This window comes from Ursus arctos, unplaced genomic scaffold (genome assembly GCF_023065955.2).
Source record: "Ursus arctos isolate Adak ecotype North America unplaced genomic scaffold, UrsArc2.0 scaffold_6, whole genome shotgun sequence".
NCBI lineage: Eukaryota > Metazoa > Chordata > Mammalia > Carnivora > Ursidae > Ursus > Ursus arctos.
The window spans coordinates 70,181,832-70,203,369 of NW_026623078.1; the positions used below are offsets into that span (position 1 = coordinate 70,181,832).

At 51.0% G+C, this 21,538-nt stretch overlaps 1 protein-coding gene and 1 long non-coding RNA gene across 2 annotated transcripts in view; one reads left to right on the plus strand and one right to left on the minus strand.

The window, feature by feature from the left end:
• Positions 1 to 21,538, plus strand: part of ZHX2 (zinc fingers and homeoboxes 2) — a 152,339-nt gene that overhangs the window by 2,488 nt on the left and 128,313 nt on the right. The window lies entirely within an intron of this gene.
• LOC130542960 (uncharacterized) overlaps positions 427 to 21,538 on the minus strand; it is a 46,723-nt gene continuing 25,611 nt past the window's right edge. Inside the window, exon 2 of the long non-coding RNA XR_008957906.1 lies at positions 427 to 21,204. This is a non-coding gene — a long non-coding RNA (uncharacterized LOC130542960). The remainder of the gene's footprint in view (positions 21,205 to 21,538) is intronic.

Here is a 21,538-nt window from a genome sequence, read left to right on the forward strand (position 1 = left end):
TTCTTTGAGGGGAGGTAGGGAATCTACAAGTAAGATTGAAGTGCATCACTGGCAGTATCTGGACCTGTGATCTGTAGGAATATTGCTGGTGTTGAAAAGCCACACTTTGTTGTTGCGGGCACGTGCACCTTCTGGCTAGATCTGATGTCAGTGAGGATCCCCCCGAAGTTTACAGCTCTTAAGGGGAAATTCAGAGGCCGAGGATTTAGGGTAAATCTGATATATTAACCAATCCCCATTGAAAGGAAAAGATCAAAATGACAGTGTTTGTTGGTACTCAAGAAGGGTATTCTCCTGATGGAAATGCCACGTATCTTGACCAGCAGAAAGGTGACCCCCACCCCAAGTGTCTCATCTCCATCAGAGCCATGTGATTGAGTGGGATGCCATGCATTTGACAAAAATAATAATGACAATGTTTGATAATGGTTGCTAACATTTACTGTTTTAGTATGCCGGGCACAATGCTTTATATTCTAGGTGCTTTTTGTCACCAAAACCCTATGAGATAAGTACTATTATTATCTCCAGTTTACAGTTGAAGAAACTGAGGCTCAGAGAGGTGAAGAAATTTGCCCAAAGCTGCAGAGCAAAAGGTGAAGTCAGTGTGCCAAGCCAGGCCTTATTTCTTAGCCTTCAACACTCCCGTTACGGCAGCTCCAGGATATGGGGAGTCCTCATTAGTATGAAAAAGTAAAGGGGCAGGTGTAGGTATGAAAAAGAAGGAACAGTGACCACTACCCTGGGGTCTGAACTCCAGAACTTTCCTGGGTTTCATTCCTTTATCCGTTTATTTAGCAGCTATGTGTTGACTTATTTGTTCATTCAGTAGCTAGAATAATCATCCTAATAAGAGTACAGTCATTAAACATTTTTATGTGCCAAGAACCCTTATAAGTGCTTATGATTATTTTGTCTTTATGACGACCCTGTGGGGTAAGTACTGTCATTCTGTCCCTTTCATAAATACGCCCCCTAACCTCAATGCAAAACACTGCTGCAGGAGAGGCTGGCAGGCTCCAGGCCCCCTACCCCCTAGGAGTCTAAGCAGCCAGGCAGGCCAAATCAAGCAGGATTAACTAAGTGCTGTAATTGAGAAAAGTAACTACTTCGGAAGCACAATGAAGGGCGTAATTACTGTGCTCTGAGGGAATCGTGGAGGATTTCCTAAAGGGGGTAGCATCTGAACTGACCCATGGAATGATGAGGAACAATGTCTGGGGAGGTGTGTCGGATATGATTGCATTCAGCTGTTAGCAGCAGACATCCTAACCACTGGCCGCTTAACCAGAGGAGGCTTACTTGCGTCAGACAACAAGAAGTGTGAGTGGGACGACGAGCCACTGGGGACCCAGGCTCTGTCTTTCCACCATGCCATCCTTAGGTACAGGCCTTCGGCCCCAGGTCTGTGTTCTTGTGGTGGGAAGGTGGTTGCTGTGTCTCCAGGCTTCACATCTCCATTCCAGGAAAGAGAAAGCAGGATGAGTGAGGCTTAGAACATTTACCTAGTATGGCTTTACTGTTGCATTTGGGAAGAGATGCCTCTCAAAGACTTCTGTCCTTAGTTCATGAGCCAGAACTGTGCCACCTGGCCACCCAGGGAGGGACAGTCATGATTTTGGTGGAGGCACATTGCTGCCATGAGCAAATTGGGGTGAATGGTGGGTTGGTTGTTGAGTTGGTGGTTACAGTGTGTGTGGCCTAAGAGGAGAAGAGGAAGAAAGGTTTTCCTGATGAAGGTAAAACTGCGTCCTGGGAGCCGTGCCTATTCTGAGGGGGCGGAGAGGGGGATGCAGGGAAGGTTGTGCAGAGATGATACCAGACTTGGGGGTGGAGGAGGTTGGCTTTTAATCCAGAGGTACTGGGGAGCTACGGCAGGTTTCTGAGGAGGGAAGTCATGTGTTTAGGAAGCTAAGACTGACAGCGGTGTGCCTTGTGCAGACAAACCAGCTTGGTTCTTATTTAAAATAAAATGAGTTCTGGAAAGTTTTGGATCAAGGGACCAGTTTTGCCTTAGGGCAGAAAGAAGACAGAGTACAATAAGAAAGGGATGGATGATGGGGAGATTTCTTTTAGGTCCTGCCCATAGGAATCCAAAATTAACCTGATGTTAGTCAGCTGTTACCAGGAGGTAACTAGCTCTGCCTTATCATATCTCAGTTAGTGGAGCTGAAAACCGTGGAGGTAGGTACCATTACTCCCCAAACACTACACTTGGCCTTTCTTCTGACCGTCAGACACCTGGGACCTACCTTCATCAGCAGAATAACTTTGGTCATAACCCTTCACCTTTGCTTTATTTCTTTAAGGATTTATTTATTTATTTTAGAGAGGGAGAGAGAGAGAGAACACGTGTGCATGTGCACACAAGCAGGGAGGAGGGTGGAGAGGGAGAGAATCCCAAGCAGACTCCCCAGTGAGCACGGAGCCCATTGCGGGGCTCGATCTCATGACCCTGAGATCATGACCTGAACCGAAATCAAGAGTCAGACACCTAACTGACTGAGCCACCCCGGCGCGCCCTGCTTCACCTTTGCTTTAAATCAAGGGGATGATATCAGAGGGCATCAGAAGGCCTTCTGACAGGTTCCCCACTCTGGATTCCTCCAGCAAGGACTCACATCCCTGATTCTCGGCTCAATGTATTAGCTTTATGACTTTGGGCTGTTACTTACGTCTCTCAACCTCAATTTCCTCATCCCGAAAACGGAGACTGTTCAAAGAGCTGCCTTACGGGTTGTTGTGCCGCTTGAGAAGAAACTTAGGAAGGGGTTTGGTTAGCACAGAGCCTAACACTGTGTTCAGTACATGTCCCCTCTTATCACCGTCATCACCACCAGCATCAGCGTGGTCACTGCCTCATGGCCTCTGGCGTGTGACTTTCTTGTATCCTGGATGTGCCAAGTGATGGACATACATGGATGTATAGCGTTGATTCCAAGACCCTGACTGTCCCCCTCTCGTTGCGTTCTCCCCCCTCCTGCCCCATATGCATCCGCACTGGTTGGTGGCAGGTCTGAGCAACCACTGAAGTAGAAAGCCTTCCCGGGATAGCGCCTCGAGACCCCGGCGCAGTGCTCAGGTTTTGTAATGTGCTGTGTCATGGTCAGATCCAGACAGCGCACTTCTGAGAGGATGCTCGGCTACTCACATGCCCCTGTGGTAGACAGTAAAGTAGACATTGCTTTTAGTATTGGCAAGGTAGTTTCGTTTTTAACTGGAAAAAAAAAAATCCCTCCTGCTTCCCCTCCCCCACCCTTCTGTAAGGCCCCCACCCTCCATGGAACAGGTTGTGATTTTAAGAACATCCACCCACGGTCTGTTTCCTGTTCCTATGCTTATAGTCATGCATTTGAGAGGGGTTGGTTGGCAATGGTGTGAGTGTGTGTGTGCGTGCACGCGTGTCGACCCCCAAGGAGAAAAACGGTCCTGACAGAAGTGTATCAGTTTCCACCCAAACTTTAAAATGGAATACAAAAAGGCCAGAGCCAGAACCAGTTTTCTGACTGACACCTCTCTTTACCCCCCTGGTGGACAGTTTACCTCTTAAAAGCCACAGTTCACACACTTTCTTCCTCCTTCTGCCCCCCTCCAACCCTCTAGTACTAGAAACACTTAGTGGAGATTAAATCTTATTACACCGTGTTTCACTGCGATAGTAGTTACCACAGAGACTCCGCAGTGAGTGAACTGCTTGTACTATTGATCCATGGGGAGATCAATGTTAAGGAGTGTGACCCAGGCATTCACTTTGGTATTAGAGATCTGTTTTGGGGGTGCACAGGCTTGGTTTGGGATAGAAAAGTGAGAAGCATATGATGGGTTTACTTTGGGGTTTAAAGCCATGCTGGTTTTACCTTGCAGGCGGAAACCAGCAAAATCCTGGGAACCATTTGCTGTCAAGTTCAGCGTGGGGAGTGGATTCATGCATCCCCGGGGCCTCAGAGAGTAGCCAAATGGAGTTAGCTCCTTCTTTGGGAGGGAATCCTCCCGGTCGGGGGCCCAGGACAGACTCTGTGGGAGATAGAAGGGAATAGGGAAGACATGAACAGGAGTTGCTGGGCTATAGGTTCTCGTGGGCCTGGTTGGGAGGCTGCCACTGCAGCTTCTAGACTCCAAAACATCTGCGGAAAACCGAGGAAGGACCAGGAGTCTAAACTGAGGAGGGAGCATGCATGCATACATTCATGGGCTGTGCAGACACGAGGGTTGAAATCAGTGTTGCAGAAAGACCCCAGAAAAACACTCCTTGGTGGCACTGACATTCATGCCCGCCCCCAGCTGTCTTGCCCCTCACCCCCTCCCTGCCTTGTCTACTCTGACTGGTGAGATGGAACGACTACAAAGTTCCTTATACACCCAGACACACCGCAAACACATGGTGTTGCTGCCTTAAGAACAGCAACACTCCCCCAAATGGAACGCCTCCTATGTACCAAGCACTCTGCGAAACACTTTCCTTTCACTGTGGCATTCAGTGCGATGGTGAGGACTGCTTCAAGAGCAGGAGCGTAGCCCCATGGTAAAGACAGGAAACCAAAGCTCAGAAAGGTTAGGTGCTTGCTGAAGGTCACAGAGAGGAGGTAGTCAGGTCAGGATTCACACGCAGATCAGTCTGATCCCAAAGTTGATGCTCTGAGCTGTCATCAGGTCTTTCTGAAGTCTGGAGGTGCCCCACCCTCCTGGGAAGGAAGTATGGGGAGAAGAGACGGTTTCAGCACGTGCTTCTGGGCAACCTGATTGCTTTTCTGCTAAAGGGGTATAGGGGTGTGGGTGTGCATGCATGCATGAGTTAGTGTGTGTGTGTATGTGTGTAAGTTTAGTCAAAACAGGAGAGATTTCCAAATCCATGCTTGTTATCCTTAGTACCCCAACCGCCTCCCCCCGCACCGCGCTCCAAGAAAGACAACTCTAAAGCCTCCATCAGTGTCTCTAACAGAACATTCTTCAGGGGGGACTGCACCCTTTGCACCCTCTCCTTGGCTGTTAGGGAGAAGGAATCCCAGTGGGCTGCAGGCTGCACTCCTGGGGACCGAGGAGACTCTGGGTGCTACTTTGGAGAGGCTGAACACCCTTGCCAGCCAATGGGAGAAGGAGATGGAGGGAGCAGGCGTTGGGAGGGTGGAGATGGCTGTGTTGCTGTTTTTATACAATAAAAGAGGATCATTGTAATTGGGAGCCCTTGAATCATAACACGTCTGCCTATGGCTCTCTCCAGCTGCAGAGCCATTTAGTTAAATAGCGCACAGAAAACTCCTTTCAGCCGATATTACTTTCCCGCTGTTCTTAAAATACAAGACTGAGCTGAATCACGGTAAGGACAAAGCCATCTCAGGCTGCCCCAGCCCCCGGGTGTACCCAGAGCCCCCATGGAATCTCCCTGGCCTGTGGAGGAGGACATTTAGAAATTGTTCTCATTTGTACTGCACCCTTGCCTTTTTGGAAACAGCTCCTTTAAGATATTTGCACACAGTCTGGTGAGAGCTAGATGTCACAGCCACGTTGTTTATGGGGGGGGGGGGTGGCCCAGCAGGGGCAGAGAGAGGCCAGCATGCCAGTGCTGGTAGGGATGGGGTGTATCTTTGTTTTTTGTGGGGGGCAGTGGGAAATTTAGAGATATGAACTGACAGCTAGAAGCTGGAAAAAGAGACTGCCCCCTGGCCAAGAAATTTAGGGGAAGGGACGCGCACAGTGGCACCAGGTAGGAGCAGAGAGAGCCACAGACCCTCACCTCCCCTCCCCTGACAGCGCTGGGGTTCATTATCCTGTAGAAAGGCCTCTTACTTTCTTCTGGGGAACTTTGTGTTACAGAATTAATTATGAGCATGCAGTGAACTTCGGCCAGAACCAGGTCGTTCAGGAGGAGCTGGAAGACTTCACATTGTTTCCAAGAGCAAGGGCTCTTGGGCCCACAGAGCCACTGCGTGGAAACCGTTTGGCTCACTCCGTGGGTTAATGGTAGACATTCCAAAGATGGAGGGCTGTGTTCGACACTGGGAAATTGAACATGGCCTGACTTCAGCACTTTCAGAAGTGGGATTTATGGGTCTTCTGGTACAAAGTCTAATGTCTTCTGGGATCTCTGGAGGAGGATGCTGGGGAATGGGGCATGTGTCTAATAGCAACATGGTACAATAGTAGGATCAGGGAATGTTCTAGCTGGAAGAAACTTCAGGGAGCACCTAGTCCATCTTAGGGGAACTGAGGCCCAGAGAGGGAAGTGAACTTGCCCAAGATTACACAGTCATCAGGCAGTATATCAGTCTTCCTTGTCTATACGGTCTAGTTTATAGCTCTTGTGTGCTTGGGCCTTTCGCACTTCTTTTCCTCTGTCTGGCCAGCGAACACTCAGCAGCGGAGGAAAAGGGCGTCCCTGCCCGCAGGAAGTTCTCAGTCATTTGGCACGTAGCAACTACGGTGGTCCTCATACTGACATGATAAGCGCAATGCCGAGCACTTTTTGTGGGTCAGCTCATGAACGTAATAAGAGATAGAAGAACTCTTTTATCTCCATTTAACAGGTGAGGAAGAGCGGAGTGGGCAACCCTTTGTCCAAGGTTTCTGGGAGCCAGGCAGCCTTCTCCGCACCTGGGGCTCCTCGGGCACGGCCACGGGCAGCCTCACCCGCCCTCGGATTAGAACTCTCAGCGGGGCCACCAGTCCGCTGAGGATAATGCAAAGGTGCGCATGCATTTGGGGTTTGACAGAGGGCTTTCTCAAACATCGTTTTTTTGTTTCCCCCAATTTATGGAATGCCAGCTGTGTGTAGGCTCCTCACACCGCCACACCACAGCCCAGGTCGTTCGTACAGGGACCCAGCTGAGCAGGTGAGGGCAGAGCCGGGACTCCAGCACAGGCCCGTGGAATCCAAGACCGGAGCCGTTTTTGCCACAGCAGGCATGCTTTGCAGCCATCACGCTCTGATTGGGAGTCTTCTGTGGGCAGGGACAGGTCACTTAGGGACACCGAAATCACCCTAAAAGTCCCCCCAACATTAAAGGAATTGGGGCACTTTAGGCAACTTGCAGCTGAGCAGCAGATAGTTATTTGAGCCTATTAAGAAGTACCAGTTATAGGGGCTCCTGGGTAGCGCAGTCGTTAAAGCGTCTGCCTTCGGCTCAGGGCGTGATCCCGGCGTTCCGGGATCGAGTCCCACTTCGGGCTCCTCCGCTGGGAGCCTGCTTCTTTCTCTCTCACTCCCCCTGCTTGTGTTCCCTCTCTCGCTGGCTGTCTCTCTGTCACATAAATAAATAAAATCTTAAAAAAAAAAAAAAGTACCAGTTATAATATTCAGGGTGCTGCGTGCCAGGCTCTGTGCACGGGTGTTAGCCTTAGCCCGTATTTTAAAAGAGCTTAAGGTGTGACGTACATCCCTTAAAACTCACCCATTTATGAAGTGTACCATCAGTTGATTTCTAGTGAATCTGCAGCTGTACAACCATCATCTCATTTTCGAACATTTCCATCATCTCAAAGAGAGATCCTGTGCCCACTGGCCGTCACTGCCCAGCTGCCCCTGCAGCCCCCGGCCCCAAGCCTCAGCAACCTCATCTACGCTCTGTGCAGATCTGCCCTCGCCGAGCAGTCCCTGGCGGAGAATCATAGAATACGTGGACTTTCGCATTCACCGTCTTTCACTTAGCATAGGATTCTTGAGGCTTCTCCGTGTTATAGGGTGCAGCAGTACCTCACTGTTTTTATGGCTCGAGAGCATTCCATTGTATGGCCATGTCTGCAAGGGCCGCCCAAACAAAATGCGGAACACGGGGTTGCTTCCACAACAGACATTTATTTTCCCACAGCCCTGGAGGCTGGACGTTCAAGATCAAGGTGTCAGCACCTTCGATTTCTTCTGCAACCTCTCTCCGCGGCAGATGGCCGCCTGCTCCCGTGGCCTCGTGTGGCCTTTCCTCGGTGCACACGCATCCCTGGGGTCCTTCTGTGTGTCCAGATTTCCTCTTCTAAGGACACCAGTCCGATTGGATTTGGGGGCCTCACTAATGGCTTCATTCTAACTTAATCACCTCTTTAAAGGCCCTACCTCCAAATACAGTCACACGTGGGGGTACTAGGGATAGAGCTTCAACATGTGACTTCGGGGGCGGGGATACAGTTCAGCCACTATTTTGTTTATCCATTCGCCTGTCAACAATTGGGTTTCTACATCTGGGGCATCGTGATAATGCTGCTCGGAACACTTGTGTGTAATCTGCGTGGAGGTGTGTTTTTGCTTCTCTCGGGAAGATACCTAGGAGTAGAATTGCTGGGTTAGATGGTCACTTTATGTTTAACTCTTTTTTTTTTTTTTAAGACTTTATTTATTTGAGAGAGAGAGGGAGTGAGCAGTGGGGAGGGGCAGAGGGGAGAGGGAGAGAGAGAGATTCAGAGAGAAGCAGACTCCCTGTTGAGCAGGAAGCCCGATGCGGGGCTCGATCCCAGGACCCTGAGATCATGACCTGAGCCCAAGGCAGACGCTTAACCGACTGAGCCGCCCAGGCACCCCTACGTTTAACTTTTTAAAAAACTGCCAGACCATTCTCCACAGAGGCAGCGCCATTTCACATTCCCACCAGCAGGGTAGGAGGGTTCCGGTTTCTCGGGGTGTTCGCCAACCCTTGCCATTGTTGTAAGTCCCATTTTACAGGTGAGGAAACTGAGCACAGGATGGGGAAGGTCAGTCACATGGAGTCACACACCAGTCTGACCAGTAAACTACCCGGGGCCTGGACTCGGGTGAAGCAAGCGAGGCATCCAGTTGCAGAATGTCAGGTGGCGCTCGCTGTCAGGCTCTGCGAGTGCAGGGTCCACACCTGAGACAGAAGGCCTCCTTCAGTTTTGTTTCCTGGGGTGCCTGGTTTGCCGCCCACCTCACCCTGCTCCTGGCCCTGGCCCTGCCCCTACCCTGCTCCCTGCGTGTAGGGTCCTGTGCTCAGTGTTGGGAGCAGGGCAAGGGACACAAAGATGACCAGGCCACAGCCCCTCCTGGAGGTGCTCCTAGCCAGGCTCGCTGGGGAATGTGTGCATTTGCTGCTCTACACAGCTGACCTAGCTGGACTTGCAACGGTGGGGCCCCTGCTCCCAGGGTCGCTGTGTGAATTCCAAGGGGTAATACCTGTGAAGTACTTAGCACAGCACCTGGCACCTAGGCAGGGCCCTAGAGATGTCAGCTCAGACTGTTGTGTTATTGCTGACATATCTCTGACCTTCTGTACTGTGAGGCTGCCTCAGAGTCACTGTACTTTGAGGGACATCCTTCTGCCTTGGATCTATGACTAGGGGCCACACCCCTACCCCACCGAAGGGGCCATCACCCGGTGAGCAAGAAGTGGCCTGGGATGAAGGACCTGGCCATCCAGGCTCTCCTCAGACCTGCTGAACTGGTCCTGGGGGTGGCGGGTCCTGTCCACAGAGCCCAGCACTGGCTCCGCTTGGGCTTCTGGCGTTCTCTGGCGGGGCTGTCGACGCTCTGTGTCTGGCCCTGCTGCCTCCCAAGCCAGAGTGTGATCCCTGTGCTCCCAGGTGTGAGGAAAGACCTGATCCATCATGCTTGGGGCCAAGGTGAGCCAGGGAAGGGGGCTTCGGGGCCTTTCTGCTGAACCGACAGGCCCCTGGTTTAATCCCCACCTGGGAGAAAGGGCCCTGTCAGTGGCCTCGGTTATAACCAGATCAGCCTGCTGCTTGTTCAGGGTGGGGAGGGGTGCACTGCTTGATCCTGGGAGGGGATTCATGTGATCAACGTCAAGATTTCTGGTTGTAGAAAAGATACGTTCCAGTTACAAAAGTGATAGAAGTGTGTGGTTCTAAAGCACCAAATCTGATCGTGTTTCATTATCCTCCTAAAAACCTCCCCATGTCACTGCTTGTCCAGGAGTCGCAAGCCCAAATGCTTTCACGAGCTTTGCAGGTCATACACGCAAGGGTGAAGGGGTGAAGTAGAGGGTGGTAGCGAGTGGTGGGGAGTGGGTCAAAGTGGAAAGCCTGAGCCCAGTCTGAAGGCATTCAAAATCCATTTTTTTCCAATGTGCTTTTCTGTCCATTCTAATGAGGACCTCCCCTTAGTAGCTTCTAACCCACAGGACCAAGTCCACAAATCCCTGACCCTCGCGTGGTGGCTGTTTGAGACCTGATCTCTGCCTACCAGGCACGTTCTGCTATAACCAGTCCCCCGCCGCCATATGCCCCACACCTCAGCCCTACAAACTGACCCCTAAACCTCGTGAGCCACCCTCTCTCCTTTTCCTTTCCACACATAGATCCTTTTCCCCGGAAAGACTCCTCTCCCAAACTTAGCAAGACCTACTCATTCCTGCTAGAGAGAGAGCTTGCTCCCTCCTCCAAGAGCATAGTGTGCTGTAGAAATAACCCCTTAGCAATCTTAGCACTTGGATTTTTATCCGTTTGCCTGTCTGTCCCCCTGAAAAACTGTGAGCCACCCCTCCACCCCGAGGGAGGGTTTCCTATTTGTCTCCATGTTCCCAGCACTGGCACGAGGCTGGCCCACTCAGTAGGCTCAAAATGAATGTTTCTCATGTGATCGGACTGTTACAGGGATGAGTAAAGGACCCTTCCTCCGGAGCCCGTCGGGGAGCCTGTGCTCTAGGTCAGCCCAAGTTAGCAAAATGCGCTGCTGCTCGCTGCTGCCCCTGGTGGCAGGTCCAGGACAGTCACTGGACCATTTTGTAACAGGAAGCGGTGGAGGAAGCTTCCGTCCCAGGCTGGTTTTGTCCCAGATTCAGGATCTTTGGGCAAACTCTACCAAACTCCCTAACTCTCTGGCTCCGCCCCACTGCCTTGTCTGGACCTCTGGCCTCTGTGTACAGCCTGGATCCACTTGCTCCCTCTGACTCGTCTGTACCCTCTGTGTCCTCTTGGGAACACTGTCCTCGCCTTCCCCTACGGCACCTACAGCAATATCCCAGGTGCTGCTGCACGGTCTTCCTACCACTTCCAATAGTAAACTGTCTTTTTTTTTTTTTTTAACCAAGTCTAAACTTGAGACCAAAGTCTAGATGACAGAGAGGAAGGAAACCAACTGATTGAATGCCGCTGCGTGCCAACCATTGAACAAAGCATGTTGTATACTCTACGTTGTTTTAAGTTATTTAAGTTTCTCAGCATCCCCACTTGGTAGATGTTTTTATACCTATTTTATGGATGAAGAAATTGAAGCTTCAAGAAATTAACTTGCCTGAGTTAACACAGGAAATGGCCGAGCTGGGATTTAGAGCGGGGTCAGCGTGACATCAGACCCCAGGGGCTTGCCACATCACAGTGCTGGAGTGTTAGGTAAAGAGTATTAAGAGTCTGTGTGGGGGCACCTAGCTGGCTCCGTTGGAAGAGTGTGTCTCTTGATCTCAGAGTCGTGAGTTTGAGCCCCATGTTGGGTACAGAGATTACAAAAAAAAAAAAAAAAAAAGTCTGTGTTACATGCCTCAGCAAATGGGATACCAGGGACACTAGTTCTGTATTCCCTTCTAGAGTTTAAGATTTTGCTTATGAAAAGCTGCATAGGTAGCATTACTACCAGGAGCATCTTTTTCCTTTCCCTTACAAGGTGCTTCCTGGCACTAGGGGAGGGAAGAAAAAAATACCTGTCATGAGAGAGATGGCTACATTTAGCACATCTTAAAAATTTTGCTGGGCCATCTTATGTAATGGGAAAATGGCCTCGCTGAGATTCCAGTCTGGTGTGTGTGTGGTGGAGAAGAACTGGTCATTCTGGTACAAACATGCACGAACCTTCTGGAATGGCACTGAATAAGGATGCAGAAGAAGTCAGGTTAGGCTAACCTGCGATGCCGTGACAAGGAAACCCCCATGTCCTACTGTCTTAACAAAGCAAGGTTTAGCTCTTGCCCTTGGGAAGAGTGCTGAAGGCCAACAACTCTTCAAGGTAGCTTTCTTCCAAGCTGGGACTTAGGGACCCAGGCGGCCTTGATTTGGTGTCCACATCATTTGAAATAATTGGCTTTCAGGCTTCTGGAGCAGAGGAGAAGAAAATTAAAGGGTCCCATACGCACTCTTTAAAGGCATCACCTCTACTCACGGGACCCCGCCTAACTCAAGGATGCTGGGGGAGCAGGGGGTGGGAGGTGGTATGTGAACGTTTGCTGAGTAATATGTATTTCTATCCCGTGAAGCCCAGGACTGGCTGTGATACTCCAGCAAGTCATTGTTCCTCTCAGCCTTGCCGAGTATCAGGGAGTAAAGAGGATCAGTGGAAAGTCCAGCCTCAAACACAGCTTCCGGACACTTCGTCCAGTGCCATTTTTGGCTCTAAAGACAGTGCTCAATTGTCTCACCCAGTGGGATGTGGAGGAGTGGTCCTGACACTCAGAAGGCCCCCCAAACATTAAAAATAAGACATTTTTGCAACATATTTCCGATTTTTATGTTTCATAGAACACCGTTACAGTTTGGTTTTACATTGAATATCCAGTGTGGCCCAAAGAAAATGAACATTAATGAGTCCACAGTCACCGCCAAGCACTTGGGATGCCGAGCACAAGCGTAACTGAGGGCCAGCGTTTACCTGGAGCATGCAATGTGCCGGGCAGGTTCTCAGCTCTGTGCGGGTTCGTTTCTGTACTCCACCCAGCTCCCCTAGGAGGTCCTGACTCTTACTTTCCCCTGAGAGAGGCCTGAGGATCTGCATGTAACAGATGAGGAAACTCTGAAGCTCCGGGAGGTCGGCAGAGCTAGGACGCCCAGCTTCCAGGCAGATCTAGCTGATTCCCCACCCAGCACTCAGTAGGTGAGGTTGGGAGGATGTTGAGGGACGCAGGACAGGCCAAGGGTTAAGTAGCAGCGCTCTTCACTCGAGTCGTTGAATGCTTTGGGGGTGTTCAGCCATGCCTGTCCATTGCAAGGTGTGCCGAAAGCGTTCTGGGTGGTGGACGCTTTGTTTATCCATACAGGAAATACTCAAGCACCTACTTTGCGGCAGACGCCGTGCTAAATACTGGGGATGCTACAGGGGGGGCTGAGATACTGCTTTCAATCTCCACCTACGTGTTTCTCTGTGGGACTTTCTAGATTAGAAACAAAAAAATGTCCTTGAAAGAGAACCTTCAGAACCTCGATCATTCCTGCGCAGGAATGATCATGTATTTGAGTTTTGGCTTCAGAAACGTGGCATGTGGCAGCTGGGCTCTGCTTGCAAAGTCAGGACCCTCTTCGGGCAGCTGATGCTTTGATTAATCAGCCCAGCGTCTGCTGGTTACAGCTTTGCACTAGTTCGTGTCTCATTCGGCCAACCAATAAGAAAGCCAACATTTGAGATCACCTGGTCCAACCCTCTGAGGTTTTGTAGTAGAGGAAACCGAGGCTCGCTCTAGGTTGTGAAATGCTCAAGGCCCTTCTTCTTTAACATGTTTCATATCAAAGCTCCCTCCAGAGCAGATCTTACCAGTGGTACAGAGTGCTCCTCCCTCTTCTGCACTTTGATAAAGACACAGTGTTTTACCCCTCAGAGCACTTGACTCCTTTGACCATAGACCTTTTCACCACCCCAGTGCCTAGGGCCGGAGAGCTGACAGCCTCATTCCTGCCTAGCCCCCAGATTGGAGGGGTGGTTAAGGAGGCAGCCTTTCTTCCCTCCATCGCGGGGAAGGTAAAGGACGTGTGCAACATCAAATTATTAGCAGTGAAACCTGGGCTGGAACCCTGTGCTTTTTGCTTGTGCTTCAGTGTGTGTGTGTGTGTGTGTGTGTGTGTGTGTGTGTGTGTGTGATTTTCTTGCTTGTTTTTCGGTATCCGATTTTTATGTCAAGTTCTCTGGCAAAGCTAATCATTTTAGACTTCCACGGTCAGGAGGCAGTGGGGCAGGGGGGAGGAGATACACATAGAGAAGTATGTCTATTAAATGGTTTTGGAGAACTTCACGTTTTTTCACTCAGGGTTTAAATTGTGGCATTTGGGCCCCCCAGAAAGTAATAGCATGACTTGGTTATCTCGTGGGAGGGGAGGACTTGGTTTTAGTGATGCTGGTAATCCAATGAGGGAACCTGCAGGGCTCGATCTTCCTGACTGTGAGCAGCTTTCTGTCTAGGTGACCGGGCTGGATCCTGGGGTGTGGGCAGCCTCCCTCAATTCTGAGATTCTGGAGGAGTCCTGGCCTCCTGCAGCCCACCAACCTTTGCTTTGCATGAATAACATGCATTTGAATTTACTTACGAGAAGAACAAAATGCCTTTGACACTTCTAGCTCATCTGGAATAGCTGGAGTCCATGTGTCTTGCGGGTCACATGACCTTGACCACGGAAGACAGCAGCCATCATTATTCCTCTTTCATCCCAGCTCCATCCCATCCCGCCCTCCTCCCCATCCTGGGTTCACATGGTCATTGTACCCAGGGTGCAGGTGGCCCCTGGCTTTTCTGCTCTGCCAGGCACCCTCCAAGGAAGCCAGGGCCAGGCCTACAATGCCTTCCGGGAGGGGTGGTAACTGTGTCCTGGACAGCACAGCGGAGCCCCGAGCTGTGGGGGCCGCCCCTGGTGCAGAGTCATTGCTCAGTAAATATTTGTGGAATTTCTGAGGCAGGCAGCACCCGTGAACCCACCGTGACCCGGATCTGGGACACAAGCTGTTGGAGCTTTTGGTACGTGGGCCATTTGTTCTGGCAACGAATGAAACATCTTTGCACCATGTGCTCTCGGCACCCCCAGGTGCAGGTGACCAGCGGATGCTTGCCTTAGTCAGGAGAAGAGCTAGTCGTCACTTGAGAGCCAAGTCTTTTCCCAAGGGAGAGAGAGCAGTGAGGGGTGGGGGTGGGGGAGTCAGGCTGGGAGGCACAGAGGATGAAAATCATATTAAACTGCAGGAGCGAAAGAACAAAGAACACAGGTTTCCTTCCCCCAGGGTGGAAACCAGGTGAGAGGCTTGCCTGAAAGACATATAAGAACAGAAGAAAAACCTGCAGCTGGAAGTTCTATCCTGTGTCGACAGGTGCACGCACACACACACACACGTACGCACATATACACACACAGCCAAAACACAGTACAGCTAAGAAGTTTAGTATTTTTGAGTCTTTTGTTTGACAGGGAATAGGTATTGTGTACAACTTTAATAGCAGAAAATATACATTGAACTAATAGTTTGTTCTGTAAGTTCTGAGTTATAGAAACTCAACTGTGCAAATCAAGGCTTTCAATGAATGAAGAGACTATATTGTGTAGTGTTTCTTTAAAATCACAGCCCGTGAGAAAATTCTTAATCCTAGGTTTGCAGAGAGGCTCTATTTATTGCTAATTAACCTACTTCATTAGGGGCGCCTATGATAACATTCTCAGGGTATATTGGGCAAAGTATCATTTTTAATAAAATAATGACTTGAGTAAACATATTCCTGCAAATTTCCCCTAGTGCCCCATTTTGTGAAATGAGTTTCATAGGTTGGGACTTGACATCTTTCCTTGCGGACAGAATTTTGACAGGGAGCTTATATTTGGGGACTCTGGGAACACAGGGGAATGTTTTCATTTCAGAAGAGAACTCGAGAAACTAAGGAAGCAGAGACGTTTAGTGGTGCCCTCCCACCCCCCAAATGCACATTTGGAGAATGGCTATCAGTTCTGCACAGTTGCTGTCTTTCTGTTCAGATGAGCTGACATGGAACTTCTCCACTATTCTGGAATGAGTATGTGGCCTGAAAGAATTTCCATGCACAGATGCATAGCAGGAGGCCTGGGGGCACCCAGCTCAGCCACCCACTACCCGCTGACTTAGAGCGGGTCATTCATTCCTTCTCGAGCCTCAGTTTCCCTGCTTGTAAAGTGGGGGTGGCCCTACAGCCCAGGTCACTTTCCTTCTCTGGAGTCTGTAGTAGGGTAGGTTCTTCTCTGTCCACTCCAGGTTGGCAGGACTCCTGCAGGTGGGGCTGCCTGTCAGAGGCCTGCTGCCACCCTGCCTCCCTTGGAGTGGCCTGTGGACTCAGACCTTTCTGGAAGCCTTGCACAAAAGAACTCTACTTTCCACCGAAATTGCCCATGGAACTATGGTGACGTTTCCTTGCAAAGCCCACGTGGTATTGAGCAAGCAGCCTGCTCCACGCAGCTGCTGATAGTCCAAACTCCCAAGGCAGTGGGTCTGCAACTGATTTACAGGGAAGCATCGAGAAGGGGCGGCTGGTGTGTGTATGGGAGGGCGGGAGGAGAGTGGCTGGAGAGCGGGCTGGCAGGTTCTCAGGGCCCGGCTGCCTGGCTGGAAAGTTAATGGGCCATCTCCGTGAGGGGGCAAAGCTGACCGGGCCTGCCCTCCCACCCCTCCTCCTCTGGAATGCCGTGTTTATTTACGGCGCTGTGGATCCCTGCGTCTCTTGGGAAATCACTTCTCCCAGGGCTGGGGGAAGCTGGCAGGGTGTCTCCAAAGAAGCCTCCCTTCCCCCACAGTTAGAGCTTTTGGAGACCAGGGGGTGGCAGCGGGAGATGCTTTAGGAGGAGAGGAGGAAGTGGGCCTGCGGGTGGTGTTGGGGACTGTGGAGTGGTCAGCCGAACTGACCACCCTCTCCTTCCCCCCTTTCCGGTTCTGAGCCTTGAAGGAGGGTGGGGACTGAAAAGTGAAAGCAGCCAAGCAAAAGCCGCAGGATTTCCCTCTCCCTTCCCCCACCCCACCCTAGCAAACAACCCAGGAATGACAGCAGGAGCAGAGGTGCGAGGGCTCTTAGGTTAGTAGGTGGTGTGAGCCAGACTTGGTGGTTTAACCATCTGGTGTCTTTCTATTCAAGGCTGAGATGGTGGCTCTGGGCCCACCTCACATTCAGTGCTTCTCCTCGCTTCCTCCAGAGACTCACTTCTCGGCTCTAGTATTCTGTCCACCGGGAGGCCTTCCCCGAAGTGGTCTCTGCTCCCTGCCCCTCTGGACCACGACTGCTCTATCTCGGCACTGTTGACATTCGGGGTCAGCTTATTCTTTGTCGTGGTGGCTGTCTCGTGCCTTGTAAGGGGCATATCAGCAGCCCTGGTCCTTATCCTTCAGATGCCATTCCCTCCAGTTATGACGCCCAAAAGTGCCTCCAGATGCTGCCAGATGTCTCCTGGGAGGCACGACTGTCCCCTCCCTCTGAGAACCATGAGGCCAAACCACATTCTCTGTTCTGTTTTCTTCACAACCCTCTTCGCTCTCTGACGTGATCTTGTTCCCCTGTCTTGAGCCCACCGGTGCTCAGCCCCAGCAACACGTTCTTATATTCACCTGAGAAGCCTTGAAAAAAAAATCCAAAGCCTGGCCCCACCCCAGGTAATTCCCTTGGAATCTTGAGAGAGACTCTGTAAAAGCTTCCCGGGTGGGTCTGCTGGGCGGCCTGGGGTGAGGATCTCTGCTCTTTCCCTCTATCACTCACCACGTGAGGGGGGAGCACGGCGGCTGTGACCACAGTCGTAAGTACCGAGGATGATGCCTGGCACGTAGTAGGACTCAGCACTGAGATGCCATGAATGAGCAAATGCTCCAGAGAACCCATCCTCACTGGTAGGTGTTCTTTGTTTTTCACTGCTGTCACTCAGTCATTCAACAAACATTCATTGCATGCTTGCTATGTGCCAGGGGCGGTGCTAAATGCTAGCGGGTGCCAAGCTGAGTAAAACTTGACCCGCGTCTTCTTGGCGCCTCCAGTCTCCTAGGAGGCAAATATGCAAAATTCGAGGTTGCCTGTAGACTGAGATCACTGCTAGACTGGCAGTGTGTAGAAACCAGCTAGAACGCAGACTCAGGAGTTCCTGAAAAGACACTAGAAAGGCGCCTAGTTTCGCTTAGTGAGCTGTTTTCCTTACATGTTGACACTTGACCACCACAGCGGCTGAGCAAACTGAGGTACCCGGAGGCCACATGACTTCCAAGAGGGGTCACCTGCCTCAGTGTAGCCCCCCGTCTGGACGCAGACCCGGATCTGCCTCCCTCGAAGGCCCATGTTCCTTCCAGCATCTGCTGCTGCATCGGGAGCCAAGACGAGAGCCCAGGATCCTGGGTTCCCTTGTGTGTGCAGAGCGCGTTCAAGCACCTGGGCCTGTGGAGGCTGCATGGCCCTCAGCCCATCCCACCTGAGGGGTGAGGCAGGCCTGGGACACACCAGCTCCCACGAGTCACTGCTCTGGGCTGCTCCGTAAGGGGCTGTCATCGCCCTGCACTTCAGGCCTGCCACTCAGGAAGCTAAGTGGGCCCGGAAACCAGAGAGAGCCCCCAAGCAAGGAAACCCAGGTGTCGGCAGTTAGAAGCGAGGCTGAAGGGCACTGAGGGGGGAAGGGCAAGGGGACGCCTGGCAGGGCACGGGCAGCATCTGCCCAGACCCAGAGGAGCACCTTGACTATCGTTTTCAGTTGTCAGTCTCGTTTTTGAGCACCAGTTGTATATGGAGCTGCAAGCTGGGTTTGAAGGTTTGAAGTAGGCACTCTGTCCTGAAGGAGCTGGGAGTCACAGACAGGGGACCAGAGCGCTCCCCGTGTGAGCCTCACCTCTGCAGATGCAGGCATCCAAATGTGCAAGTCCCAGCTCCCTGGCTCAGCATTCGTGGCGCTTCATGGCAGGACCCAGCCCCCTCTCGTCATCACCTCCGCCTGGAGCTCTCTGCTCCTGGAGTTTTGAACTGCTTGCAGCTCCCAAAAAAGCTGCTTCTCTTTCTCTTCTCCCTCTGGACCTTTACACATTTCCATTCCTCTTCCTCGTTCCCAGAATAACTCCCCGTCATGGATGAGTCAGGTTAATATCACCTCCTCCTGGAAGCCATCTCTGACTAACATGCCAATCCAGGTGCCCTTGGCTGTTGTCAAGGTCACTATTCTTCCTATCAGAGTAGTCATCACACCTTATCTGTAAGCCTTGGGGAAGCCGCAGATGCATGTGTCCTTTTCACTGGGCATTCAACTCGGCCTGGGTATGAAAGCTAGGCCTGAATTTGAAACTCAGCTGCACAGCTTCCTAATTGTAGGGCTTGGGTTGGACTTTAAGCCTTGGTTTTCATATCCTTAGAAATGGGTGCATAACGCTTCCCTCACAGGGGTGTTGTAAGCATTAGAGAAACTTAGGAAAACTGCCTAGAACACAGTAGATACCAAGTGAGGTATCCAAGTGAGGGTCCCTGCAGAAAATGGAGTAGTGAGGGAAGTTAATGAAGGGACCGGCTACAGGTGGGCGGGCAAGGGGTAAGCAGAGCCAACAAGAAGTGGAAAACCATGGGCTAGAAGCAGCTGAAGGGCTTACCTCCCCTAGGCATGAAGGGGTCAGGGGAGCGGTGGCCCCTGGAGCTTAAGACAGCCTGTCTTATGTGATAATAGAGAGTAAGAGCCCACGTTCACTGTGTGCCTACTACGGCCAGTCACTGTTCTAAATCATTTAAGCCACATTTATTGGTGGTGGGGGGGAGTTATTCCTATTTGTCCCATTTGGCAGATGGGAAAGCTGAGGCACAGAAAGATTCATTTGCTTATGGTCCTGAAGTGGGGGTGAGACCTCCCTCTCCTTTGACTGTCTGCTCGGTGCTGGTTCTTCCCACTGGTAGAATGCACCTCGAAGCTCTGGGGTGAGGTCACCTGCTGAGACAGCCCACAAGGGCTGCAAAGCAGAGTGGAGAAGGGCAGAGAGGGGTCCTGTGGGGCGGTTGGGCTGTCAGAGTATGGGGCAGGCTGGCTGCTAGGCGGGTGCAGATGTTTCCCAACCGACTGAACAAAACACTGACCGATAACGAATTATAGCCATATCGCCTGGGCCCTAAATGGGCATATTTACTGAGTAATGAAATTGAAAATATCAGCCCGTTAAGCTTCTGGTAGTGTAGGAAATGGTTCGCTTCTAAGAGTTTTAATACTATTACATATTTGTTGAGTCGGTGAATTCCTTTGACATTTATTCAGGATTTCCAGACTGTATGGGAAGGAAGGTCAAGGTTATAGGTGGAGATAGAAAAATTGGGTTTTCCATTCAGATTGAAATGTTAGACACTTGTAGGTGGCCTTTGAATTTAGATCGAAAGTTTAGCGCTCCTGTCTGAGACCACCCAACCTGGACGCCACAGGTGATGTCCTGCCCGCTGTTAAGAGAGAGCTCACGGTACCGACACATGGGGCTTAGCGCAGACCAGGGTGTGGGAGGCTGGGCTGGCCATGGAAGGCTCAGTAGTAATGTAGCTGATGTTTGCTGTGCGATTCACATCCCGGCCTTGTCCCAACACATTAACACAGGTTTCCTCATTCAGTTCCCATAACTGCCTTCTAGGGTGGGTGCTGTTAGTACCCCCATTTTGCAGATGAGGAAACTGAGGCACCAGGAAATTAAGTAATTTGCCCGAAGTCACCCAAGTGATAAGTGGAAGACCCCTAATTCAAGTCGAGTCTGACTCAGAATACCATCTCTTAACTGCAGGGTTATTGCCTCTCTGTCAAATGAGGCCCTCTTATTTTTACAAGTGAGGCTCAGAGAGGGATAGTGACTTGTCCAAAGTCACCCAGCCTTGTTAGCAGGAGAGTTCCAATGGGTCTTAGGGACCGCTTCTGACTCTGAACCATCCCGTCGCCTTGGGCAGCTCACTTACCTCCTTTTCAGTTTACTTACTCATCTGCAAAACGGGGCTAATAATTATACCTTTGAGTACTTTTAAGAGACTGCTAGTCATCTCTGCGCCGACTCCTTCTAGACACGAGGGCCACACACAATGTACGGAGATGCCTCGGGTGCACTGCGGGGGGCTCGAACAGGGTTCTCATAAATAATCACAGTACGTATAAAGCACTGATCCTGGTCAGCAGAGTTCGGAGCACTCGCGTTAACCCACACAACTTGTCATTCATAATCCGTAATCCTCAGCACACTCCTTCCAGACCTACAGCTGAATTCTGTTATAGCGAGGGGAGTAGCTTGCCAGGGTATCAAAGCTAGTCAGTGCGCTAAGATTTGAACCTGACTAGTCTGGGTTGGAGCTCCTAACTAGTCGCTGTATTATGAACAAAGTTGGCACAGCACACATTCTCGGAAGCACGAGCTATGACCACAAAATAAAGGAAAAGCCTTTCTTTATAAAACCTGAATCTGGAAGAGACTGGTCCTTTTTTTTATTTGCAACATCCTAGCAGAGATGAGGATAAATGCCCTTTGTACCATCTTCCAGGATAAGAGTGAGGAAGCTGCGAGAGGGCTGTGGGCCTCAGAGACCAGCCCTCGGAAGTCATGTTGGCAGTTGTATCGTAACAGAAAGGGTATAGAGATGGCTGAAGTGGCTGGAAGAGGAAAAAAAAAAACAAACCATAGAGACTAGAAAGAAGTGCTGGAAACAAACCTCCCAGGGACAAAGAAAGCTCACTTATGTGTCATCCCATGGTATTAGTTATGTCCACCATGAGTGATTTGGGACAACAGGTGACTGCAGAAGCCATCGTGGGCCTGTGTGCCTGATGTGACCTGGGCCACATCCTTTACTAGGCCCCAGACAGGCCGGCTGCGGAGCGTGAAGTTCAAGAGCAGGACCAGGAGTGAGGCAGAGCTGAGTTTGAATCCGGACTCCCCCCTTTCCCAGCTGTGTGACCTGAGGCCGCAGGGTGCCACCGTCTCTTC